Here is a 21,292-nt window from a genome sequence, read left to right as displayed (position 1 = left end):
CTGGCTGCAGGGATGCTTCTGCAGACTGCCAGGGGAGCTGTGGCTCTGCTGGAGCCCGTTCCCACCTCCGGCTCAGCGGGAGCTGCTGGCCCAGCCTGATGGAGACTCTTCTAAGATCCCTGTTCCTTAATTGCCGGAGCATCTGCCTCATGCCAGGAGCAGGAGGGGAGGTGATTTATTCCACAGCCTTTCAGCCCACGGTTGGGAACGTTTTGTTGCAGCCAGGGAAGCTGCTGCTGCTGCTGCTGCTGCTGCTCCAGAGCAGCTCTGCACCCCCAGAAGCAGCACAGACCCCTCCATGCAGCTGCAGCAGCCTCGGCACCAGCACCACAGCCCTCCTTTGCTCCAGGTGAGCCCACAAACAGGTCACTGTTGTGTTTGCTTGAGGCTTGGCAGGGAGTTCAGCCTTTCAGCTGTAGTTATTTGTCACAAAGGGCTCCTTGGGAGGTGGTTTCTGTGTGCTGGAGGCCACAGGGCTGCTGCTGCTGGAATCGCAGCTTCAGCAGTGTGAGGACAGGGAAGTTGCTCCCTGCTTGCCAAAGAGGCTAAAATCAATCTGATGTGCCTTCAGACCTAAGGAGGACCCGTTTTTTTCTCCATCCCAGTACCACGTGTGTTTGCACAGACTAAATTCAATGTCCCTGCCTCTGCTGCCTTGACAAAGAACAGCCTGTCAAAGGAAAAAAGAACTTTGGAGACCCAGACCCCGCCAGAAACTTTCCTTTGAACCCCAGCCTGTGCTGTGTTTGCTTCACATGTAAAAGCCTGGTTTATTTGCCCACTTGAGCTCCTCAATGTAAATATTTGCCCTCTCTCATTGCCCTCATTAAATCCTCAGCATTAGCGCTGGAAGTGGAGGGGCTTTGCTGGGATGTGGGGTTTGCCTGCCCAGCCCTCGGGTCAGGCCGTGTTTGCTGAGCTGCTCAGCACATTTGGGGCCCCAGAGCCCTGCTCAGGGACCCATTTCCTTGTTTATTCTATCGATTTGGGTCTGTGTGCTGAGAAATCCACACAGCAAATTTCCTCATACCAAGGCGGGTGTGAGCTGGGAGCACACATGGGCTGGCAGCTCCTGGGCTTTCCAACCAAACTGCATCTCACAGGAGACTCAGGAGTGTCTTGGAGGCTCTCCCGAGGGAAAAACCTGGGATTAATGAAACAGGACATGTTCAAGGCCAGGTTGGACAGGGCTTAGAGCAACTTGGTCTCCTGGAAGGTGTCCTTGTCCATGTCAGGGGGCTGGAATGAGATGGGCTTTGAGGTCCCTTCCAGCCCAAACCATGCTGTGCCTATGAAATTAAACTCAGGAGAAAGCATTTTTGTTTGTCTGCTGGCTGAGGGCAGAGGGGAATATTATGGAATCATATCATGGAATGGTTTGGGTTGGAAGAGGGTTGGAAGAGAGTTGGAAGAGACCTTAAAGCCCATCCCATCCCACCCCCTAGCACGAACAAGGATACCTTCCACAGACCAGGTTGCTCCAAGCCCTGTCCACCCTGGCCTTGGACATTTCCCCTGCTCTAAACACTTTCTGCTTTTCCCCCTCCACTTCACATCCCTATTTCTCTGCTGAGGAGCAACGAAATCATTGCAGGGGTTGGCAGGGATAAGTTCAACACCACATCCCCCTTCCCAAAAACCCAACGGTGACTCCGGAGTCAGCAGGATCCACTGAAGGGATCCGAGCAGAGACACAGCCCCGTGTGACGTCTTTGCACAAAGCCATCGGAAGCCCGGACACCTTCCAGCCCAACCCACACTGCGTTCATTCTCACACCCAGATGAATTCCCAGCTGATTTTCCCTCCCTGGGCCACCAACTTGCTCTGATGACTACAAGTGATCCACAGCAGAGCGTTCCCAAAAGGGGCCTTGCGAAACCCAGATGTTTTAAAGGACCAGCCCCACTTCAGAAAGGGAGAAATGCCTTTTCCCCAGCGAAGTTCTGAAGGAATGCAGGATACAAGGCACTTTCTGACACCTCCGAGCTGCTGTTGGCATGCTGAGTCCAAACCAGCCTGAGGAACGGGAGGTGCTAGAGCTCAGCAGAAAACATTAATTAATTCTTCTCTAACTCTGAAATTTAGCTGGAAAAAAAAAAAAATTAGGGCTTTTTTTCCCTTCTGCAAGCACAGATTCCTTTCTCTGATGTGAGGTTGTGCTTACAATAATTTGTGATACAGAAGATCTGCCCAGAAGAGCCTTTGAAGCCAAAAAGCTTTGTTTAACTTCAGCAAAACCAGAGCTCCAGACCAAGCTGGAACATTTGTACATCCCAGTAAAGTTTTCAGCACCAGTGGACTGCTCTCTTCACAGCCTTCTTCTCATCCCTCTCTGCCAAACCATTTCCCAACAGGGGCCCCCATTCCCTGACTGCCTGTGGGTGCCTCTGCCCAAATCCATGGGGCAAGGGAGTGTTTCCTACAGAAATACAGCTGGAAACACCTTGGATTATTTATTTAGTGATAGCAGTGCTGTTAAATGGGGAGGGAAGGTGCAGAAGCACCCAGGGAAGAGAGAAAAGCCCTTTTGGAGGGTTGGCTGCTACTGGAAGATGCCTTGGAGCCTCCTGCCCTTCTCCCAGGACACATCTGATGCTTTCCCTCTCTCCAGCAGCATCAGGAGCCTGGATTTCCCAGTGTGCCACTCATCTGCCTCTTGGCTTTCCCCAGAATTCCACCTAAACCTCCTTTCCAACCCCATATCACTGCTGCCCATCCCCACCAACCCCAAACCCACCTTCTTTCCCTGGCAAAGAGCAGAAATGCCCTGTGCCACTCACTCAGAGCGGTGCAGTGACACAGCAGAGCGCTGCCATCCCTCCCGCCTTATTTTCCCTCTATTTTCCAAGGATTTGGGGACTCCTGCTCCCTGTTATTTATTGCTGTTGCCTTGCCATCACGGCACACCCTCCTGGGAGGTTTTGCTGCTGGTGGTTGTGCAGGAACAATTGATTTTCTCCCTCTACCCCCTGCTCACCCCACAGACAGGAGAGGTGCTGCCCCTCCGAAAGAGGGGGGTCCTGGACGCCTCCTCAGCTTAAAGAAAGGTATTTCCCTTAAGCTGGAAACCTTCTCAGAGCCCTTGGCCCCTTTCCCAGCATCCCAGCACTGCCCATAACTTCCAGCACTGCATTTTTACAGCAGCTGTCCACAATTAGCAGCTCAGGGTGGCTAACGAGCTCCATCATTAACCCCTCAGTGCTGCTGCTGCCTGGGATCCAGCTCCTCCACCACAGGCCCATGCAGGACCTTTTCTCCACACTCCTCTCTCTTTGTTCAAAGGTTCTCTTTGCCTTCCAGGCACGAAGAACCATTTTAGGAGTGCAGACATCCAGTAAAGCTAATTCTGCCTTGATTAGCAGGGGAGGAAATGCAGAGCATCTTCCTGGCCACCAGCTGTGGCCCTTTGGCTTCAGCCCTCCAGATGTTTGCTGGCCATGCATCCCCTCCCAGCTGGTGGCCACTTGTGCACAGGTGTCCCCTTGAACTTTTGTTCTCGCTGTAACTGATCCTGGAGGAGAAGAAAAATCCCCACCTGTCTTTGTTAGAGTTGTTGGCAAAAACATCTCTGCAGAGAGCCTTTGGAAGCAGCCCCTTCCATGAAGGCTGAGCTCCAATCTGGTACAAAATCCTCCATTCCCCATCCAAACATCCCAGAGACGGTATTTCACAGAGGGATGCCCTGAAAATACCATGAAAATACAATTACTCCTCCCCTCAGTGGATGATGGTTTGGCTGTCCTCCAGATCCCAAAATGTAAGGTTTGCTCCTGACTTCAGCCAGGTTTTTCTGCTGGATCCAGGCCTTCTCTGAAGGCAGAGGTTAAATTTGGGTGCTGCTGGGGTCTTGCAGCAGGGAGGGCCCGTGCTGTGCCACACCAGGGTATAAAACATCTCTGTGGAACAACTGACAGCATCAATTTTGAGCCTTGATTAGGCTCAAAGCGAGTGAAAACTCTTCAGGAGAACCTCTCCATACGAATCCTACTCTGCAGAGCCCTGGGAAAAGGCAGAAATGGGAACAGGAATCAGCAAAGGCATTCCCAGGGGTGCACAAGCATCCGAGTCCAGTCTGGAGTTTGTATTCAGCTGTGACCTCCTGGAGCTGCTCTGACTGAAGACATGACCTGAGCTTTTCCCATCAATCCTGCAGCTCCTGCTGCTGGTGGGGGCAGATGGAGACCCTTTCCCACCGCAGGTCTGCTCACACTGCTCTGACCAGTCCCTGCCTGCACCTCTGTCCCTTCTGGGAGGCTTTCCCACCACTTTTCAACTCATGTCACCTCCCTTGGGGTTGGTCTGCAGAGCTTCCCACCCTTGCTGCTGCTCCTGTGGGATGGGACACCCATCCTGCTTCCGTCCCACCCTACCCCACATGGCTGGGGGGATAATTCTGTAAGTGACCGTTTGGGGATTGCATCCCAAAAAAGCCTCGTTGTCGTCATGCAGGAGCACCAGAAGTGCTTCCAGAATTAGCAGCTCCTCCAGGTTGCCCTGTTCAGTTTGAGATGTGCCACTTCAGAGCCCTTCAAGGGCTTGATTTGGGAAGTAAATGGGATTGGGAGCAGGTGAAACGTTCGGTAATTACAAATTATTGGAACACTTCACGTTATGAAAGCCCTTCAAATAATTTTAAATTGCTTTGTACTAATTGTGATCAGTGCTCCATTCATTTCCAAAACCCTCTTCAAACGACAAGCCCTGGGATATTTTGGGAGCTGGAGCCCAGTGCTTGGTTTTTTTAAAAAAAAATAATAAAAATCCACAAAAGATTTCCTGCTTGGAATGCTGCACTTCTGACAGAGGTGTGAAAAATGCACTCACTGGTTGCATGTCACAGGTTCTTCCGTGCTGCTGGAGCAACATTCCAAGGCCAACGAGTACAGCTGGTACCCTTGAGCAGAGGATATTCCCCAATTACACCACTTGGGAATCATTCAGACATAAAAAGGAGGATTAGAGAAGAAGACCAGACCAGTGTGTTCCTGGCAGGAAAACGAGGCACTGCTGGAGTGTGGGAGAGTGCAACAGGCACCATTCCTGGGCATCCTTCATCCAGGACAGCCAGGAAAAGCTTCTCCATCCTCCAAGCCAGCTCCAGGCTGCAGGCACTGATTTATATTTGAATAATTGTTAAAAACCTGCCTATGGAACTGCCATGGGCCTCTGCAAATGGGGCCTTTGGTGGGACATGTTCCCAAACTCTGAATGGAATATTTGGATTGGTTGGAGATCTGGGCACCTTGGAGATGTAAGAGTTGTAATAGGAGATTTCTCACCTCTCCGAGGTCTCCTTGTCTTACAGGGCAATGAATCATCTCTTAGGGATGGGTTTTCCCCACAGAAACATCAAAATCATCCAAAATGGTGTTCGCAGCCTGTTGAGCTCAGCAAGCTTGAGCTACACCACTGTGTAGGACCTACTTCTAGCTGGTCTAGAAGTTGACCAGAAAATTGGATTATTGTCCCCTTAAACAGATAAAACCCATTATTTGCACTATCCTAACTGGACAGAAGTGTTATGAATCACTAATAATAAAATTAAACCATCAAATCTGATGGCACAGGGTGCCCAGAGAAGCTGGGGCTGCCCCTGGATCCCTGGAAGTGTCCAAGGCCAGGTTGGACGGGGCTTGGGGCAACCTGGGACAGTGGAAGGTGTCCCTGCCCCTGGCAGCAGAGCTGGGAGTAGGTGGTCTTTAGGGCCCCTTCCCACCCAGACCATTCTGGAATTCCATGATTCTATCCATCTGGAGAAAGGGAAAAGCACGCAGCTCAATTTCAGGGGGTTGAATTTTTTAAGGACGGCAGCAGAAAGAAAACCTCCAAAATCCCAGTGCTTCTGGCTCCTCATCCTGCCTCTCCCATCCCAGCTTCTTCTGGATGATCTTTTCTGTTTCTAACTCTCCAGGGGTGACCATCCACCCATACCCAGCCCCACGGTGTCCCTGGGATATTGTTCATCACTGGAATATCGTTCATCACTGGAAGGCTTTGCAGGAACGGGTTCTTATTCTCCTGTTTAGCAGCAAAGGCCTCTTTGTTCCCTTTTCCATGTGTTTTTTTGTGACTCAGCATCCAGTGGGTTACTCCCGTCCTGACTCCCTCAGAGGGCCTTTGCTGGGGTGAGAAAACCTTTTTCCATAGCCACTGAAAACGTTAATGGGAATCCCAGTGTTACGGCCCTTCCCACCTCCCTGCACCTGGGGAAACCTCCTCTCCCTCCTGCTGCTGCTCCTCTCCATGCTTACGTAGCTCATTATCCTCTCCTTTCCCGGGAAAACGCTGAGGGTTTAGGAAGCTGAGGGGTTGAAGTGCAGACAAAGCCACCAGGCTCCTGAAGGTCGCCTCGGAGAGGCTCCGCTCTGGTGTCTGGGCTCAGCTCCAGGTGGGGAAGGTGGGGAAGGGGAACCAACACCTTTACTCCTTTTTTGGGTGAGGCTTTCCAGGCCTCCTCCTTTCCAGGAGCTGCTGAGAGCATCCCTGATGGGTTCATTATGCAGTGACCTCGCCAGCTTCTTTGTTTCTAAAGAACTGGATGTTTGTCCCATGGTCTGTGCCCAGAACCGGACACACACCATGGAATGGTTTGGGTTGGAAGGACCTTAAAACTCACCTTGTTCCACCTTCTGCCATGGGCAGGGACATTTTCCACTCTCCCAGGCCCCTCCAAACCCGGTCCAACCTGGCCTTGGACATGTTCAGAGGGGAGAAGATTTAAGGGCACAGGGTGACTGCACTTCCAACATCCAATCACCTCTAACTCCACCTTCCCATGGATCAAATCCCACTTCTCCCAGTTCCATGGCCACCTGGATGCCTTGGTCAGAAATCCAGCTGTGGGATGATTTTGGGGGGTGTGGGCAGCCAGCCCCCAACCCTGCTGCCCTTGCCCTCCCTGGCAGCAGTGGTGGGAGTCTCTCCCCTCCTCCAGTCAGTTAGAAACTTCCACAAGACTTGCAGGGACTTCATTATCTCAGAAACCTCATCTGCACTCCCAAATGGTGTTTGGAAGAAGCCAGAGCTCAGCAAGGGTTACAGGAGAGCTTGCCAACCTCGCTGCCTTAAGAAACCAGGCTGCAAACGTGGAGCAAAACCAGCACAAAACCAAAAACCTGCTCCTTTACTAATTACAATAACAATCAAACTCAGTCATTAAAGAAGCAGTTAAAGCTGCAAACAAACAACTGCTTCCACAGTTATCCCTAACAGCCTTTACAAGGCCCAAGTTCTCCAAAGCCGTGAAAATGAATAGCTCAGGATATCATAAATTTTATACTGCTCCCAGAGCATTCCAGTATTCCAGAAAATGCATCTTTCATCCCCCTCAGCAGCCCTGGCTCCCATGCAGACTGCAGCCGTGCTCTCAGTGTAATTTTATAACGCGCCCAACTCAAAGCCTCTTTGTAAAAGAAATATAAAAATGATGCATGCGCATATTAAAGACTCGTATTTATCAGGCTCCAATGTGAGTCCACGTCCGTGCTTAATGTGGCCATAAATCAGCAGCTCCCCCCGTTAAAGCAGAGATGAAACCCTGGGATCAGGAGAAGCTATTTATGAACCCCGGAGCCGCTAATCCGAGTGGCGTTTGGAAAAATATTTGTTAAAAAGATTTCCGATCAGAGCGTATCACTGCGAGGATGCAGCATGAAAGGAGAATAAAAATAAAACCCCGCCAATTCAAAAGAGCCAAGGACTTCTGGCTCGAGGTGGGTCAGGAGGGGGAAGCGTTTATTTCGTATTTAATGAAAGCAGTGCCCTGAGTTTATCACGCTCCTCAGGTGGGTGTTAGGGTCTTTGAGGAGCCTCCTTAAAGTCTGGACTACAGAGAGCAAACTCTGTCAGAAGGGGGGATGGAATGAGAAGGTCATTAAGGTCTCTTCCAGCTCAAACCTTTCCGTGATTCTGTTAAAATATCATCAAAACTGCTTTTTGTAGAATCCCAGGACAGTTTGGGTGGGAGAGGACCTTAAAACTCATCCCATCCCACCCCCACTATCACCTTCCACTAGCCCAGGGTGCTCCAAGCCCCATCCAGCCTGGCCTTGGACACTTCCAGGGATCCAGGGGCAGCCCCAGCTTCTCTGGCCACTCTAAGCCAGGGCATTCCCACCCTTTGCTCCTGTTCAAAATTGGTATTTCTTATTTAAAATAAACCCATATGAAAGTGCAGGATCTACTGCTTCTCCACGGGGCAAAGACACAGCAGCCCGTCCACCTCAGGCTGCCCTTTGCCACCAAGAAGCCGCCTCCTGCTCCTCACAGGGGCCAAGAAGTGAGAGAGAAGACAAGAGAGACCATGGGGAGAAGAAGAACCACATCTGCCTGGAGAGGAACCACGTCTCCCCTCATCCCTGCCCCAGATTTAGGTGATTTGGGGGCTCACAGGGAGGGGACAATGACTTCCCCAATGTCCCCCACACCATGTTGCTGCTCATCTATGTGGCCATGAGCTCATCAGTATTGAAATTGGTTCATGCATAGTTCCAATGAACTCCTTATTCCGAGCCTGCAATGCTCCGAATTCCTGCCCTGCTGAAATCTGTTCCAATGCCACGGCCCAGCCATGCAATTTCAGAGAGAGATAAGATATAGATCTGCTGTACTCTGGTGATTCTCTCTCACAAGTGCACCTTGTCAGGCCATAATTTGATATTCTTTTACCGTTCCTATAGGGAGGAGGGGAAAGCCCTTTAATTAAAAAAAAAAAAAAAAAAAATCACATTTTCCCCCTTTTGTTCACTAATGACACAAATAGTAAAATGTTCAGATTACATCAGGGAACGGAAAAGCCCCTTGGAGAAAAGACACTGACAAAAGCTTCATTTTCAGGTAAAATTGCACGAAGCTTCAGGCACCACATCCTCCTGGTGATGTGGTTTTATTTTTTACCCTGCCTTTCATCCCCAAGCATCCCCGTGAATGTTAATCCATTTTACAATGGGACATTTAAAAGGACTGCAGAGAAATCAGGTTTGATCCGCTCTGATGTCTTCCAGAAATCTCCAAGCAATTTGCAGCTGTGAATAACACACAGGGAGCGTGGGGAGAGAGAGCGGGGCCAGCCCCTCGGATGCTGACTGCAGCTGCAGCTCACATCCTGCAATAAAACCATTCCTGATCAGGATGCTTTGGGTAAGGCAGGGATATGTTTTAGTTTTCCTAAAGCTGCTTGGTGGTTTTTACACCTGCACGGGTGACCACGGGGGAAAAAAGGGAAGGGGGCAGGATGAAGGATGGTTTCCATAGCATGTCGGAGGGTGGCACGGACTGGCATTGAAGAAGTGCCAGGCCCAGTGTGTGAGGGTGCCCTGCTCAAAGGACAGGTTCTCCACATCTCCAGTGCCTTCAAAGCCAGAAGTGGGATGTCCAGAAGGGGTGTGTGAGTCTCCACTGGAGCCAGGAGAGAACCTGCACTCGGGTTAAAAAATTGGGAATCAGAGAATCTTAGAACACCAATTAGAATCCCAGAATGCTTTGGGGTAGGAACGGGACCTTAAAAACCAAATGGTTGGAAGGGACCCTAAAAACCATTTAGTCCCACCCCTTGCCATGGGCAGGGACACCTTCCACTAGCCCAGGTTGCTCCAAGCCCAATCCAAGCTGGCCTTGGACACTTCCAGGGACGGGGCATCCATGACTGCTCTGGGCACCCTGTGCCAAGGTCTTTTCAAACCAGCACGTGTAGGACACAGCCTCCACGGCCATGGGGGTCCTCAGGGCACCAGCTCAAGTGGAGCATTCCCAGGTTTCAGGTGGGGAGGAGGAATATTCAGCAGTGGCCCCATTCCCCACCACCATGGGCAGCCTTTGGCCCTGGAATTCCCACACACGCTCCCCTCGTGGGTTTGCAGAGGAGGGGGTGTTGCAAACAGCAGCTGGATGAGCAGCTGTTTTAAAATCTGGGATAGGAGATGTGGAATCAACGATGGATCTGGAGAACAACTCCCTGCACAGAGGGGATGTTGGGAAAATGCTCCGTGCCCAACCCCAACACCACTCTGCTTCCACCTCCCTGGCACTCTTTGTCTTGTAAAATCATCGTGTGGGACCCTGTTTCCTTTGGCATCTGGTCATAAGGCAAACCACTGGATTTCACTTCCTATCTCCAGCTTATCCAAGAGTTTTCTTCAGCCACGGGGTGGCCACAGGAACATGGGGCAGAGGAGCGATGTCCTGCTCGTGGAGGAAATGTAGCCAGGAGCTGCTTGGACTCTTTCCAAAGCCTCCCTGCAGGTTTGAACTGCAGGGAGTTTTGAATTCCCTCAATTGTCACGAGATTTCTTGTTCCTCATGTCAGACTCTACTTACCAGGATCATCCTGAGGATGTTGAGGACTGAAATAGAAGAACTACAGCAGGATGTCCTGAACTGAGTCTGGACTGGCAGAGAGCTCCTTGAGGGACAGCACCATCACTCTCCCAATCCAGTGGGATCTCTGGTAGCCCAGGCTCAGCCGTCCTTTGGAGGATGATGCCCATTCCCACCCCCCAGGCAGCACCTGAGAGCCAAGAAGGGACCACAGGGGATACAACCAGGGAACAAAACCTCTTGAGTGATGCACAAACCCTCCTGAACCTCTGCACCTTGCTCCAGTCCAGGGTCTGCCTCTAATTAGGCTTTAAGAGACCAAGAGGTCATTTCCCTGTCCAACCTGGAGAGAAGAGCATCCCAGGTTATCCAAGCAGAACCTGCCTGCGAGGTCCCACTGCCCCTGAGGTGTGGCAAGGCTGGCAGCTCGGGGCTAAAATCAGCTTCTCTTCCCTGCCTGGAGCTGGAGATTTAAACCTTATCAGTGCTGCTAAAGTTTTTAATGGATATCAATGGGGTAAAGTTCACAAACAAAGCGGGGATCGATGGGTGGAATAATACAGTATTGATCGGGGTGCCGGGAGCCGATGCACCCCGTGATCGATAACGAGAACAGATCACATTCCCCGGCTCTCACTTACTGCTCACCCGGCGCCACGCTCCGGGGAGGAGCTCCTGGGAAGGGAGCACATTCCAGAGCTCCAGGCTGTGCGAACAGCGGGCACTGCCTGGCGGGTTTGTGTCTGTAGCGCTCCTCAGACGGGCTCCCCGTTGCTGTCACCCCCCTTTTAGCCTTTGCTAAGGCTGTTTGTGGCTGGAATTTCTCCCTGAGATGTTGACAGGGAGAAATGCTCTGTGCAGCTGCCTGGGCAAGGAGTATTTCCCTACCTGCACCAGGACGGCCTCAGTCTGAGGGTTGGGTGTATGGTTTCCCAGCAGGATCACCTGAAGTTTGCCACACCAGACTGAAATCCTGGACTTTTTCCCTCAGGTTCCCTCTTCAAGCAGAGTTTGCTTGGGGGTTCTCAAGAGAAGAGGGGCATCAGGAGCAGCACTCCTTTGATTGCAATGATATTGGTTTTTTTATTGAAGGAACAGGCACCGGGACAATGGGGTAAGAGCTGGACTAGGCCGGGTTTAGGATGGAATGAGAAGGTTTCTAACCATGCTTGAGCTGAGCCCTTCTGGAGGGTAAAACTCACTTTTGGTGTGGGTAGAGTGCAGCAGGATCCTGCCCACGCTGGGGTGCAGCCCCCATGATCCAGCTGTGCTCCAGAGATACAGAGGGACCATATTCCAAATGATCCCATACCCTGCTGCATCCCACACCCCCCAGCCAGCACAGCAAGGCCGAGCTCAGCTCACAGCCCACCCCTAAAGCACACAGAAGGGCACAATTCCCACCTCCCGTGGCTTGATGCCGGCGATTTCACACCCCGTGGTCTGTGCAGGAGTGCTGGGGAGAGGAGCCTGCTCCAGCTGCCATCACCCACCACTGCCTGCTCTCCAGGGAACTTCCTTCCCTCTGGAAGTCGGGAGCAGTTTGGTTTCTACACCTCTGAGAAGAAAACTGCCCTCCCCCCCCTCCACCCCGCCTGCTCCAGCCAGGGCTGCGCTATCCAATTGTTCTTTTTCGAGGAGCATTTGCTGCTTCCAAAGGTTTGAGGGAGCAGGAGGTGCTCATTGAGTTACTCACTCTGTTAGACACGGATCTTAATGGATGGTATTGATTGGAAGAAACAAAGCAGCAGTTTTCTCTCTCTCTGTCCAGGGATTTCTGGGCTCACATGAGAAGAGTTCGCTGCCTTGTGCTCTAAACAACAAAATACCACATTACAAGGTCCCCAGGAGTCCCTCAGGGCAGCGCAGCAGCGAGAGCGAGAAATGTGCAAGGTGTTAATGGGATAACAAATTAATAGGGAATGGGATTAGGCAGGGACACAGGCTGTACCAGGGCTCCCCAGGTCTCTGGTGCCGAGCTCTAATCCGTTCTTGGCACGTCAGCCTGGCCGACAGATGAACACAACAGGAACCCACCTGATTCCTGGGGCCACTGGGATCTCCAATGGCAGCTGGGACAGCCACGGCATCGGGAGCAGCCAAAAGACAATTTTAGGGGAAATCAGCACCCGCAGTACCTGGAAAGGCAGCGAGATTCTGTCCTGCAGCATTGGAGAAGCGGGATGGAGCAGCCAGCTTGGAAACAGTTTTTAAAATCATTACCTGACTCTCTGTTGTCCCATGCAATTTTCCCATCCATCTGCCAGTCATTTGGGAAGGTCAAGAGCAAGGACATGCAAGTTTGGGGACCTGAGACTCACTGCTGCTCCTCTGCTTTGCTGTCACCTGCAGACAGCTGGCCTTGGCCACCGAGACTCCCTCACCTGGCCATCCCCACCCAGACGCTTGCCTGGATCAGCCATCGCAGAGGGGACATTTGAACCCAAAATCGTTGTCAGTGCCACTTCCTTGCCAGGAGACCCTGAGTCCCATTTCCAGCTTCAGGATCTTGGATTGGAAAGGGCTCATTTTACCAAGAGAACAACCCATCCCTCTCTCATTGCCCTGGCACCTCTGAGAATTCCTCTGCCTCTCATGAAATATTGATCCCAGGCCTTTGGGATGAGTGAGAGACCCCGGTATCCCACCATCCACAGGGCTGTGGTCCCTGCTGGCATCAAGACAAAACCAAAAGGGCTTTCACCAGTGGGATGTGCCGAAGTGGGGAAGGTTTCTCTGCCTTTTAACCATGATGCTGATCTTTGGTGAGCCATGAGGTTCTGGGGGATAACTGCCCCCTCCAGCCCCTTGGCCGCGGTGCTGCTGGGCTGCGAGCAGGATGCTCTGCAATCCTTCATCCAGCGTTCCCTGACAATGCTCTGGCTGTCCCTGACATTGATGAGTTACTTATTATCCCTGGGTTTTATCTTTTGAAGGGCCCCCTGTCTTTCCTAGATCATGTTAACAAGACAGCCATGGAGAGCCGTGGCCCTGGGGGTCTTCATTAGTTCTTCCCAGATTTATGTTCCCTGCCAGCTCCGTGCAGAGCTTTGGGCATGGCTGCACAATGCTGGGGTCACCGGGAGATTCCGCAGGTCAGGACCTTGATCCTTTCATTCCTAAATGGCAGGGGAGCTCTGCAGTCATCTCAGGGCTCCAGCTGGGAAATGCTGACACGAGGAAGGATACCTGCACACCCACATTCCGGATCTACACAGTGCTCCTGGTGCCAGGAGGCACCACGGGATGGAGTTCCAAAGGATTTCCAAAGCCAGCCCTCGGTCCTGCTCAGGGGTGTGAGATCAGCGCGGCCTTTCGGGTGGATCGCAGGAGGGGGCCCCATTTCCATGAATCCCTCAGAAAACGAGGTCCTGGAAATGTTTTACCACCGCCCTGCACTGCAGGTGAACATGAAGGGTGAGATCCACACCCCATGGATTATACTCAGTGTTCCCAGAAGGAAACTGAGCTGGAGACCTGAGTGTGAGGCTCCCGCCCACCTGACCCACACCTGAGCGTGGACTCGCCCCCATCCAATCCTGAGTGGGATCTCCCATCCACTGCATCCACACCTGAGCATGGGCTCCCACCCACCTGACCCCCACCTTCAATCACCGAGCTGCAGAACAGGCTGCACTCCCCAATTCCCTTCCCTTCCCACTGTTTTTTTTTCCCAGAACAGGCAGTTTTGCACTTCTCCCCTTGCCCCATCCCCACAGCCACCTGCAAGGATGGTGCATCCCATCCCCTGCCCTGCTCCAGCTGACCCCATGTCCATGGGGCACCTCCAGCCCCATCCTGTTTTTCCCAGCTGCTGCTGACAGTGAATTTGCTCTTGGTTAGCAATGGAAACACCACCACCTTCAGGATTCCCCCACACCTTCCCTCTTCCTCCAGGGAAGCTCCCACATCTCGAGCACGCTCAGCACCAGGTCTAGGGACGAGCAGGTTACCAGGAGAACCACCCTCCATCAAAGACTCAGCTGGGACCTAAAATCCCAGCTGCATTCCAATGAATACATCTCCATTCACACCACTGGATCCACATTAATTTGGAGCAGCTGGGGCCAGGCTTGTTCAAGGCTCCTATAAAAAAGAACCTCTGCCTCCCAGCTCCCACTCTCTTACAGCTCCAACCCATAATTTACCAAGTGAGAGGTGACCTAAAGAAATTCCTGAGTGGCTGGAAAATGAGAGGGAGGAAGGAACCATTTCATTGTGTAGGCTACCACTGGCAAAGCGGTGCTTGCGCAGGTGCTAAAAAAAGGGAAGGAATCTGGGAAGCCACAATAACAATGTAAAAATTCCAGCATTCAGGAGGCATCAGAATGGCTAATGATGGAAGGAAGGGGTGCAGTGGGTGGTGCCACCCACGTTTCCCCGGAACAGCATCCTTTGGCAATTCAATATTTCAAAGTCCCCCTGAAGATTTATTAAAAGTGACAAAGTTGTTCTGGGTTTGAGGAATAATGAGCTCCTCCAAGATTTTTTGGGGGGGGAAAAATTATAGAGAACTGTGAGTCCCACCCGTGGCTAAATCTGCTGCAGCACAGGTGAGTGAAATCCAGCAGGAGCTCTTTCCCTGTGGAGTGTCCTCAGAACCACAGCACCCTCAAGGTTGGAAAAGACCTCTGAGATCATCGAGTCCAGCCTTGCTTGCTTGATGTCCTCTGCTTTCCTTTGGATTCGAACATTCCTGGTGGACAGAAATGGCCCAGCTGGGGTGTGTTATCCCAGCACAGTGACCCTGCTGACTGGCGAATTCCTAAAGACTTCATGTGCCTGCCATACTTGAGGATGGAGCTGGAGTGACCAGGTGTGATGTATGGGGAGAAAAAGCAGCCCAAGGCATTCCTTTGGCCCTCTCCAAGTCCTTGTTTAATATTAACAGGAGCACCTCGTGCTCATGTAAGTTTGCTCCATGCCAAAGGAATCCGAATCAAGGCGTTAATACTTAATGCAAACACCCTCCCTGCTGTTTCACGAGGTTTAAAAAGGTGATCAAGACTTATTAGGATTAAGGGCTCATTTCAGCTGAATTGATCAGATGGCATTTAGGTGTAATTTCAGCTAAAAATACAGGCAAGGAATAAGCAGATCTTATTTCTATATACGATCGTCTCCTCCTCTCCCTCTCCCTGTGCCATGCACACATGCGGACGTGTTCACACCCTCAGCAACTCTGCCTGCTTTGGGTGGGTTGGGGCTTTTTGTGCACTGGGAAAGGCTCTTTGGGCTGGCTCTGCAGGGAGGACAGCGCTGCCTTGATCCCATCCCATGGATTTAAACCGCTTCCCTTCCCACAGCACCAAAGCTGCTTGTCCAGAGCCACGTTCCTTGGACTGATTTAGCTTCCACCACCGGCGCTTCACAGTTGCCATCACAGATTTCTTGGAGCCCGCACTGAAATGTGTCCAGGCGGTGAGAACTGGAGCTGGAAGATGAGGAGTGGGATGCTCTTCCATGGACCAACATTGCCATCTCATGGCGCAGTTGCTCGCCTGCAAACTCTGCAGCGATGCTCCCGCTCCCGGCGCTCAAGGTCGCCGGCCCCCCAGCGCACCAGAGTCGCTGCAGGAGATTCAGGAAAGCCAGGAAGCTTCACACCCAGCCTCGGAGATGGAGGGACTTTCCCAGCATCGGCCTCAGGACAGGCTCTCCGGACACCCATCCGCATCCTCTCGCCGATCCTGATTTCCCGTGGCGATCTCGATCCTGATCCCGCTGCAGTCTCTGTGCCAGCCCCGGCTCTCCCCACTCCCGAGTTCTGTTAATTCTCATTTTCTCCAGCCTCACTAATAATTTCCCATGCGGCCCCATATCAAATGCTTTATTGAACTCCAGATAGATTAGATCTACCAAATTTCCCTTGTCTGGAAAACCAATTATCTTATCAAAGGAAGATGTCAGCACAGTCTGGCAAAAACTGCCTTTGGTAAACTTGGCTTGCACTTTATCTCATTTTTCTCAGTGCCTTTAATTAATGTTTCCTTCAGAATTTGTCCTGCAGTCCAGGGTCTGCCTACAAACAGGTTAACACATCCAGAGCTGGATGTCCTGCTTTTCATTTTCCTGATCTTCCTTACTTTCCCTACAATCCAGTTGCTTGTAGGGGCTCAATCAGTGCCGTTTGACCCACAAAGCTCGTTAGAAAGCTCCCTGCACACCACATGTCCCTTGTTCCTGAATTCCTGGATCACCAGGGAATGGCCTGGTCCTGGCAGTCCCCCTTTCTGCCTGTGTCTAGGTGTTTCCCTAAAGAAGCTTTCCAAGGCTCCAGACTTCCCCTCACATTGAAGGTGCACCTTTCTGCTGCCCTGACATTTCGGTCCATCTCTGTCATCTCTCTAATGTGGAGATCATGGAATCCCAGGGTGGTTTGGGTGGGAAGGGACCTTAAAACTCATCCAGTTCCACGCTCCTGCCATGGGCAGGGACACCTTCCTCTAGCCCAGGGTGCTCCAAGCCCCGTCCAACCTGGCCTTGGACACTTCTAGGGATCCAGGGGCAGCCCCAGCTTCTCTGGGCACCCTGTGCCAGGGCCTCAGAACCCTTAATGTAAATAATTTCTTCATTACATCGTTAATATCTGGAGCCAGACTGTTGCTCATGGGAAGGTCTTTTCCTCTCTCTGATATCATGGGCACACAGGAGTTCGTGAGGCCGAGTTCCCCAGGAATTTTATCCACCAAAATAAAATATTAATTCTTTTTTTTAACAGATAAAGATGTGACATGATTGAAATGAAGGCAGTGAGGAAGTTGTTTGCCCACTTTGTCATGACAGACGGGGGGGTCTGCAGCTCACCCAATGATTCCATGCTATTCCAGGGGAAAATCCTGAATTCTGGACATGCTGAGATTATTCCAGTGTGGCAGCAGAGCAATTTGCCATCCCACCAGGGCCAGAAGTTGAAAATTTTGCCTACCACTTGGAACAAGTGTCCCCTCCAGCTATCAACGGGTCCTTGCCCTCACAGCCTGGGGAGCTGAAGAGGCTCCCAGAGATCCTCTTTGCCGTTCCTCATGCCTAAAAAAAATCCTTGGAAAATGCAGCCTTCCCAGCAGTCTGCTAGTTTTGTTTTGGCAGATGCTCAACCAAATGTTACTTTCTGGCATGGTGGGATCCCATCTTTTTGGAATCCATCTGATTGGCCTGGTGTCAAAACGTGCTGACAGCTCAGCTGGGCCTCTTGGAAAAATCTTGGGTTGTTCCCATTTCGTATTTTACAGCACCACGGCAGCTCTTGGATCGTGGGAAAGGCAGGTCAGGATGGAGCCTGATGGAGCCAGGGAGGGGCCTTAGGGGGATGGAGGGTGAAGAGGGGCTCTGCTTCTACCACAAATCCTTCTGGCATGGCAGGGGACACCGGGCTGTGCTCCCAGGCCGCCCCTCCTCTGCCTTTCCTCCACATCCCAGGCTCCAGCTTCCCGGAGGAAAGCCATCAACCCCAGCCCATCCCCTGCATCCACTTGTTGTCCAGATTTAACTTGGAAGGGCATTGTCCCTGGTCAGTTGTTTCATCTCCTCTGCCCTTTTGCAGCATTTTATGGCCAAGAATCCAAGGAGCAGCAGGGAAGGATCCCAGGAGCAGGGAAGGATCCCAGGAGCAGGGAAAGCTCCACCCCTAAGGCTCAGGGACCAAGGACGCACACGGTGGCCATGGGGACAAACGGGTGTGATAAGGGGGTTGGAGCAAAGACCCTTGTCGTGCTCCATCCCAATCCTTGGAAAGTTGTTCCCTGAGCTCTGTTTTCCTTCCCTTCCTCTGTACACAAGCAGAGCAAGCACAGAGCGGGAGGCTCTGACTACAGGCAGAGCTCCAAGAAGCCAGGATAAACCTCACAGGAGCACAAGTCGTGTGCCCCAAGCTAAATTTGCCTGGAAAAAAACCACCCTGGTAGTGTTTTACACCACCCTATAATGACTTTCTTTCTGTTGTGATTGTTGCTGTTGTTCTGGTTAATACCTTCCTCACTTAAAAAGCCCCAAACACGACCCCATGGCAGCCACGACACAAATATCATTTGCTTGGATTATTCCTGAGGTGGTTCCTGTGCTGGAGGCAGCGAGTGCTTACAATCACTCAGTACATAATGGAGAAATTCGTTCCAATAATAACACTAATAACAGCATTTATTATTTTTGAAATATGACTCTGATGAATTCATGAATATAGAAAGCTCTTGTTTGCTGGCTGCTGGTGGAATTGAGCAGGATTCTCTGCTGGAGTTTTTCTGGAGATTTCTAATGCCATTGCTCCAGAGGTGCATCCATCACCTCTCAGCATCTGATTCCTGGCCTCACTGGAGGACAGGGAGGCCAGATCAGCCTGGGCCACCTCATCCTGCTCAGGGCACTGTGGTGACAGTGTCCCACAAAATCCCAGGGTGATTGGGGTGGGAAGGGACCTGAAACCTCCTCCAGTCCCACCCTCCCCATGCCATGGGCAAGGACACCTTCCACTATCCCAGGATGCTCCAAGCCCCATCCAACCTGGCCTTGGACACTGCCAGGGATCCAGGGACAGCCACAGCTGCTCTGGGCACCCTGTGCCAGGGCCTGCCCACCCTGACAGGGAGGAATTTCTTCCCAATATCTGATATTTATACTTATTTACAAATGTTTGCTGTGTTATAAAAAAAACTTTTCTTACAGGCAAAACAACCAATAATCTGGAGCTTTCCACTCCCTGGTGTTTCTCCTTTCGAGGGCTGGGAGCTCTGTGGGGTCACATAAAACCAGGCTTTGCTCTGGCCCACCCTGCTCACAAGAATAAATTCCTCATGAGCTCAGCTTGGCGGGGTTTTTTACTTTGCAGGGACTTCAGGATTGGCACAACCCAAATCTCAGGGGCTCAAACACAATCTGCAGCAGGTAAAGCAGCAGTTTGCACTGGCCCTGCTCAGGGGAAACAGATCTGTTCCTAATGGGAGGAGAAAAAATAGTGGCTTTGCCCAGTGAGGCTCCCTGGTCTAATAGTGTTTGAACTGCGATTTAGCAGCACAAAAAGCCCTGGTGCTGCAGAGGCAGATTTGAGAGCACCCCTGGCTAACCCAATTCCCTCTGCTCTGGAGGTGGGGAGAGAACTGGAAGGGCAAAAGTGAGAAATTTCGGGGGTCGAGATAGTGACAGTTGAGTAGGGGAAGTAAAAGCTGTGCACGAGCAAACAAACCCAAGGAATCCATTCCCCACTTCCCATGGGCAGGTGTTCAGCCGTTCCCAGGAAAGCCAGGCTCCATCACACAGACAGGTGACTTGGGAAAGGAAATGCACCACTGCAAGAATCCCTCTCTTCCTCCTTCTTCCCTCAGCTCTGTAATGGCAAACACAGCCCCATCCCAGCTCCTCTGAGGGAAATCAGCTCTGCCCCAGGCCAAACCAGCACAAAGATATTGCTTTACAATTGGCTGTAATTCGGCACAGATCAGCTCCTTGCATTCCTTCCCCCGATATTTTTCCCTCCATGCATTCCTGGCCCTGCCTCCCCGTGAATCGACTGCCAAGCACTCCTTTGGGAGATGTAGCTCTGGGTCTGTTTAGATGAGCTTCTCTCCTTTTGTGTCCATCTGCATGTAAGCTCTAAGTGCTTTATTGTTTTCCAAGCTCAGCTATTGATTTTTGGGGAAATAACTAAGAAAACATTAATTTATAACTTCCCTGTTGCTCAAAGGAGCAAATGACTTTTCTGCCATATCAATATAATTCTAAAAAAAAAAGACACAGGCTTTCAATAAATACCAAAAGATAAAAATGCCAGGAGTTAAGAGCAGTGAGGAGGATGGAAAACCAGAGAGGGTGTGTGGTCTGTAACCAAGATGGTCATGGAATTCCAGAATGGTTTGGGTTGGAAGGGACCTTTAAGCCCGTCCAGTGCCACTCCCTGCCGTGGCAGGGACACCTTCCACTGTCCCAGGATGCTCCAAACCCCGTCCAACCTGGCCTGGAACATTTCCGGGGATCCAGGGGCAGCCCCAGCTTCTCTGGGCACCCTGTGCCAGGGTCTCACTTCCCTCACAGGGAACAATTCCTTCCCAATATCCCATCTAAATCTACTCTCTGGAAGCCATTCCCTGTGTTCTGTCCCTCCATCCCTTGTCCACAGTCTCTCTCCATGTTTTCTGTTGGCTCCTTCAGGCAGTGGAAAACCACAATTAGGTCACCTGAGACCCTTCTTTTTGCCAGGCTGAACAACCCCCAATTTCCCAGCCTTTCCCCATGGGAGGGGTGCTCCTGGAGGGCTATCAGGATGCTCACAGAGGGTGTGCAAGGAGACAGTGAGGGAGATGCTCAGAACAGCGGAGGAAAAGGGAGTCTGGTCACTGTCTCTCACTATTTAAGAGTTTCTAGGGAAAGCTGAGCCAGGCTGGCTTGGGTGATGCCGAGAGTGTGTACATAAATATAACGTTATTACATCATGTTATTATAATAGACATAATACTAATATGTTTTGTGGGCAATGGCAATGTCTGCATGGGGTTCTTGCCTTCAGCTCCTGACTCCTCTCCTGAATCGTCCTTTTGAATGGTCCTTCGGCCCAATCCAGCTCCAGCAGCTACTACAGATCCAGCCCAGAGGCTGGCTGGGCTCATGGAGAGCGGTCCCCAAGCAGCCACATCACCACTCCCCTGTTTTGGGAGAAGCTGTGGCTGCCCCTGGATCCCTGGCAGTGTCCAAGGCCAGCCTGGATGGGGCTTGGAGCCACCTGGGCTAGTGGAAGGTGTCCCTGCCCATGGCCAGGAGTGGAATGGGATGGGTGTTATGGTCCTTCCCACCCAAAGCATTCCATGATCCTGTGATCCACATCCCAGTGAACCCAAGCTGAGCAGGCAGAGCAGGGGCCAAAGCTGGTGGGACACTTTCCCCATGACTGGGGATTCTCCCGTGGTGTTTGAGTCCCAGAGGTTGCTCTGAGTGTGTTGCATGTGGAGAAGGGAAGGGAAGGGAAGGGAAGGGAAGGGAAGGGAAGGGAAGGGA

The sequence above is a fragment of the Corvus kubaryi genome, unplaced genomic scaffold (genome assembly GCF_017639235.1).
Source record: "Corvus kubaryi isolate FWS band 111438036 unplaced genomic scaffold, C.kubaryi_AGA036_p1.0 37264, whole genome shotgun sequence".
Classification (NCBI taxonomy): domain Eukaryota; kingdom Metazoa; phylum Chordata; class Aves; order Passeriformes; family Corvidae; genus Corvus; species Corvus kubaryi.
The sequence above is the reverse complement of the archived record's forward strand: the minus strand, read 5'-3'. Positions refer to the sequence as shown.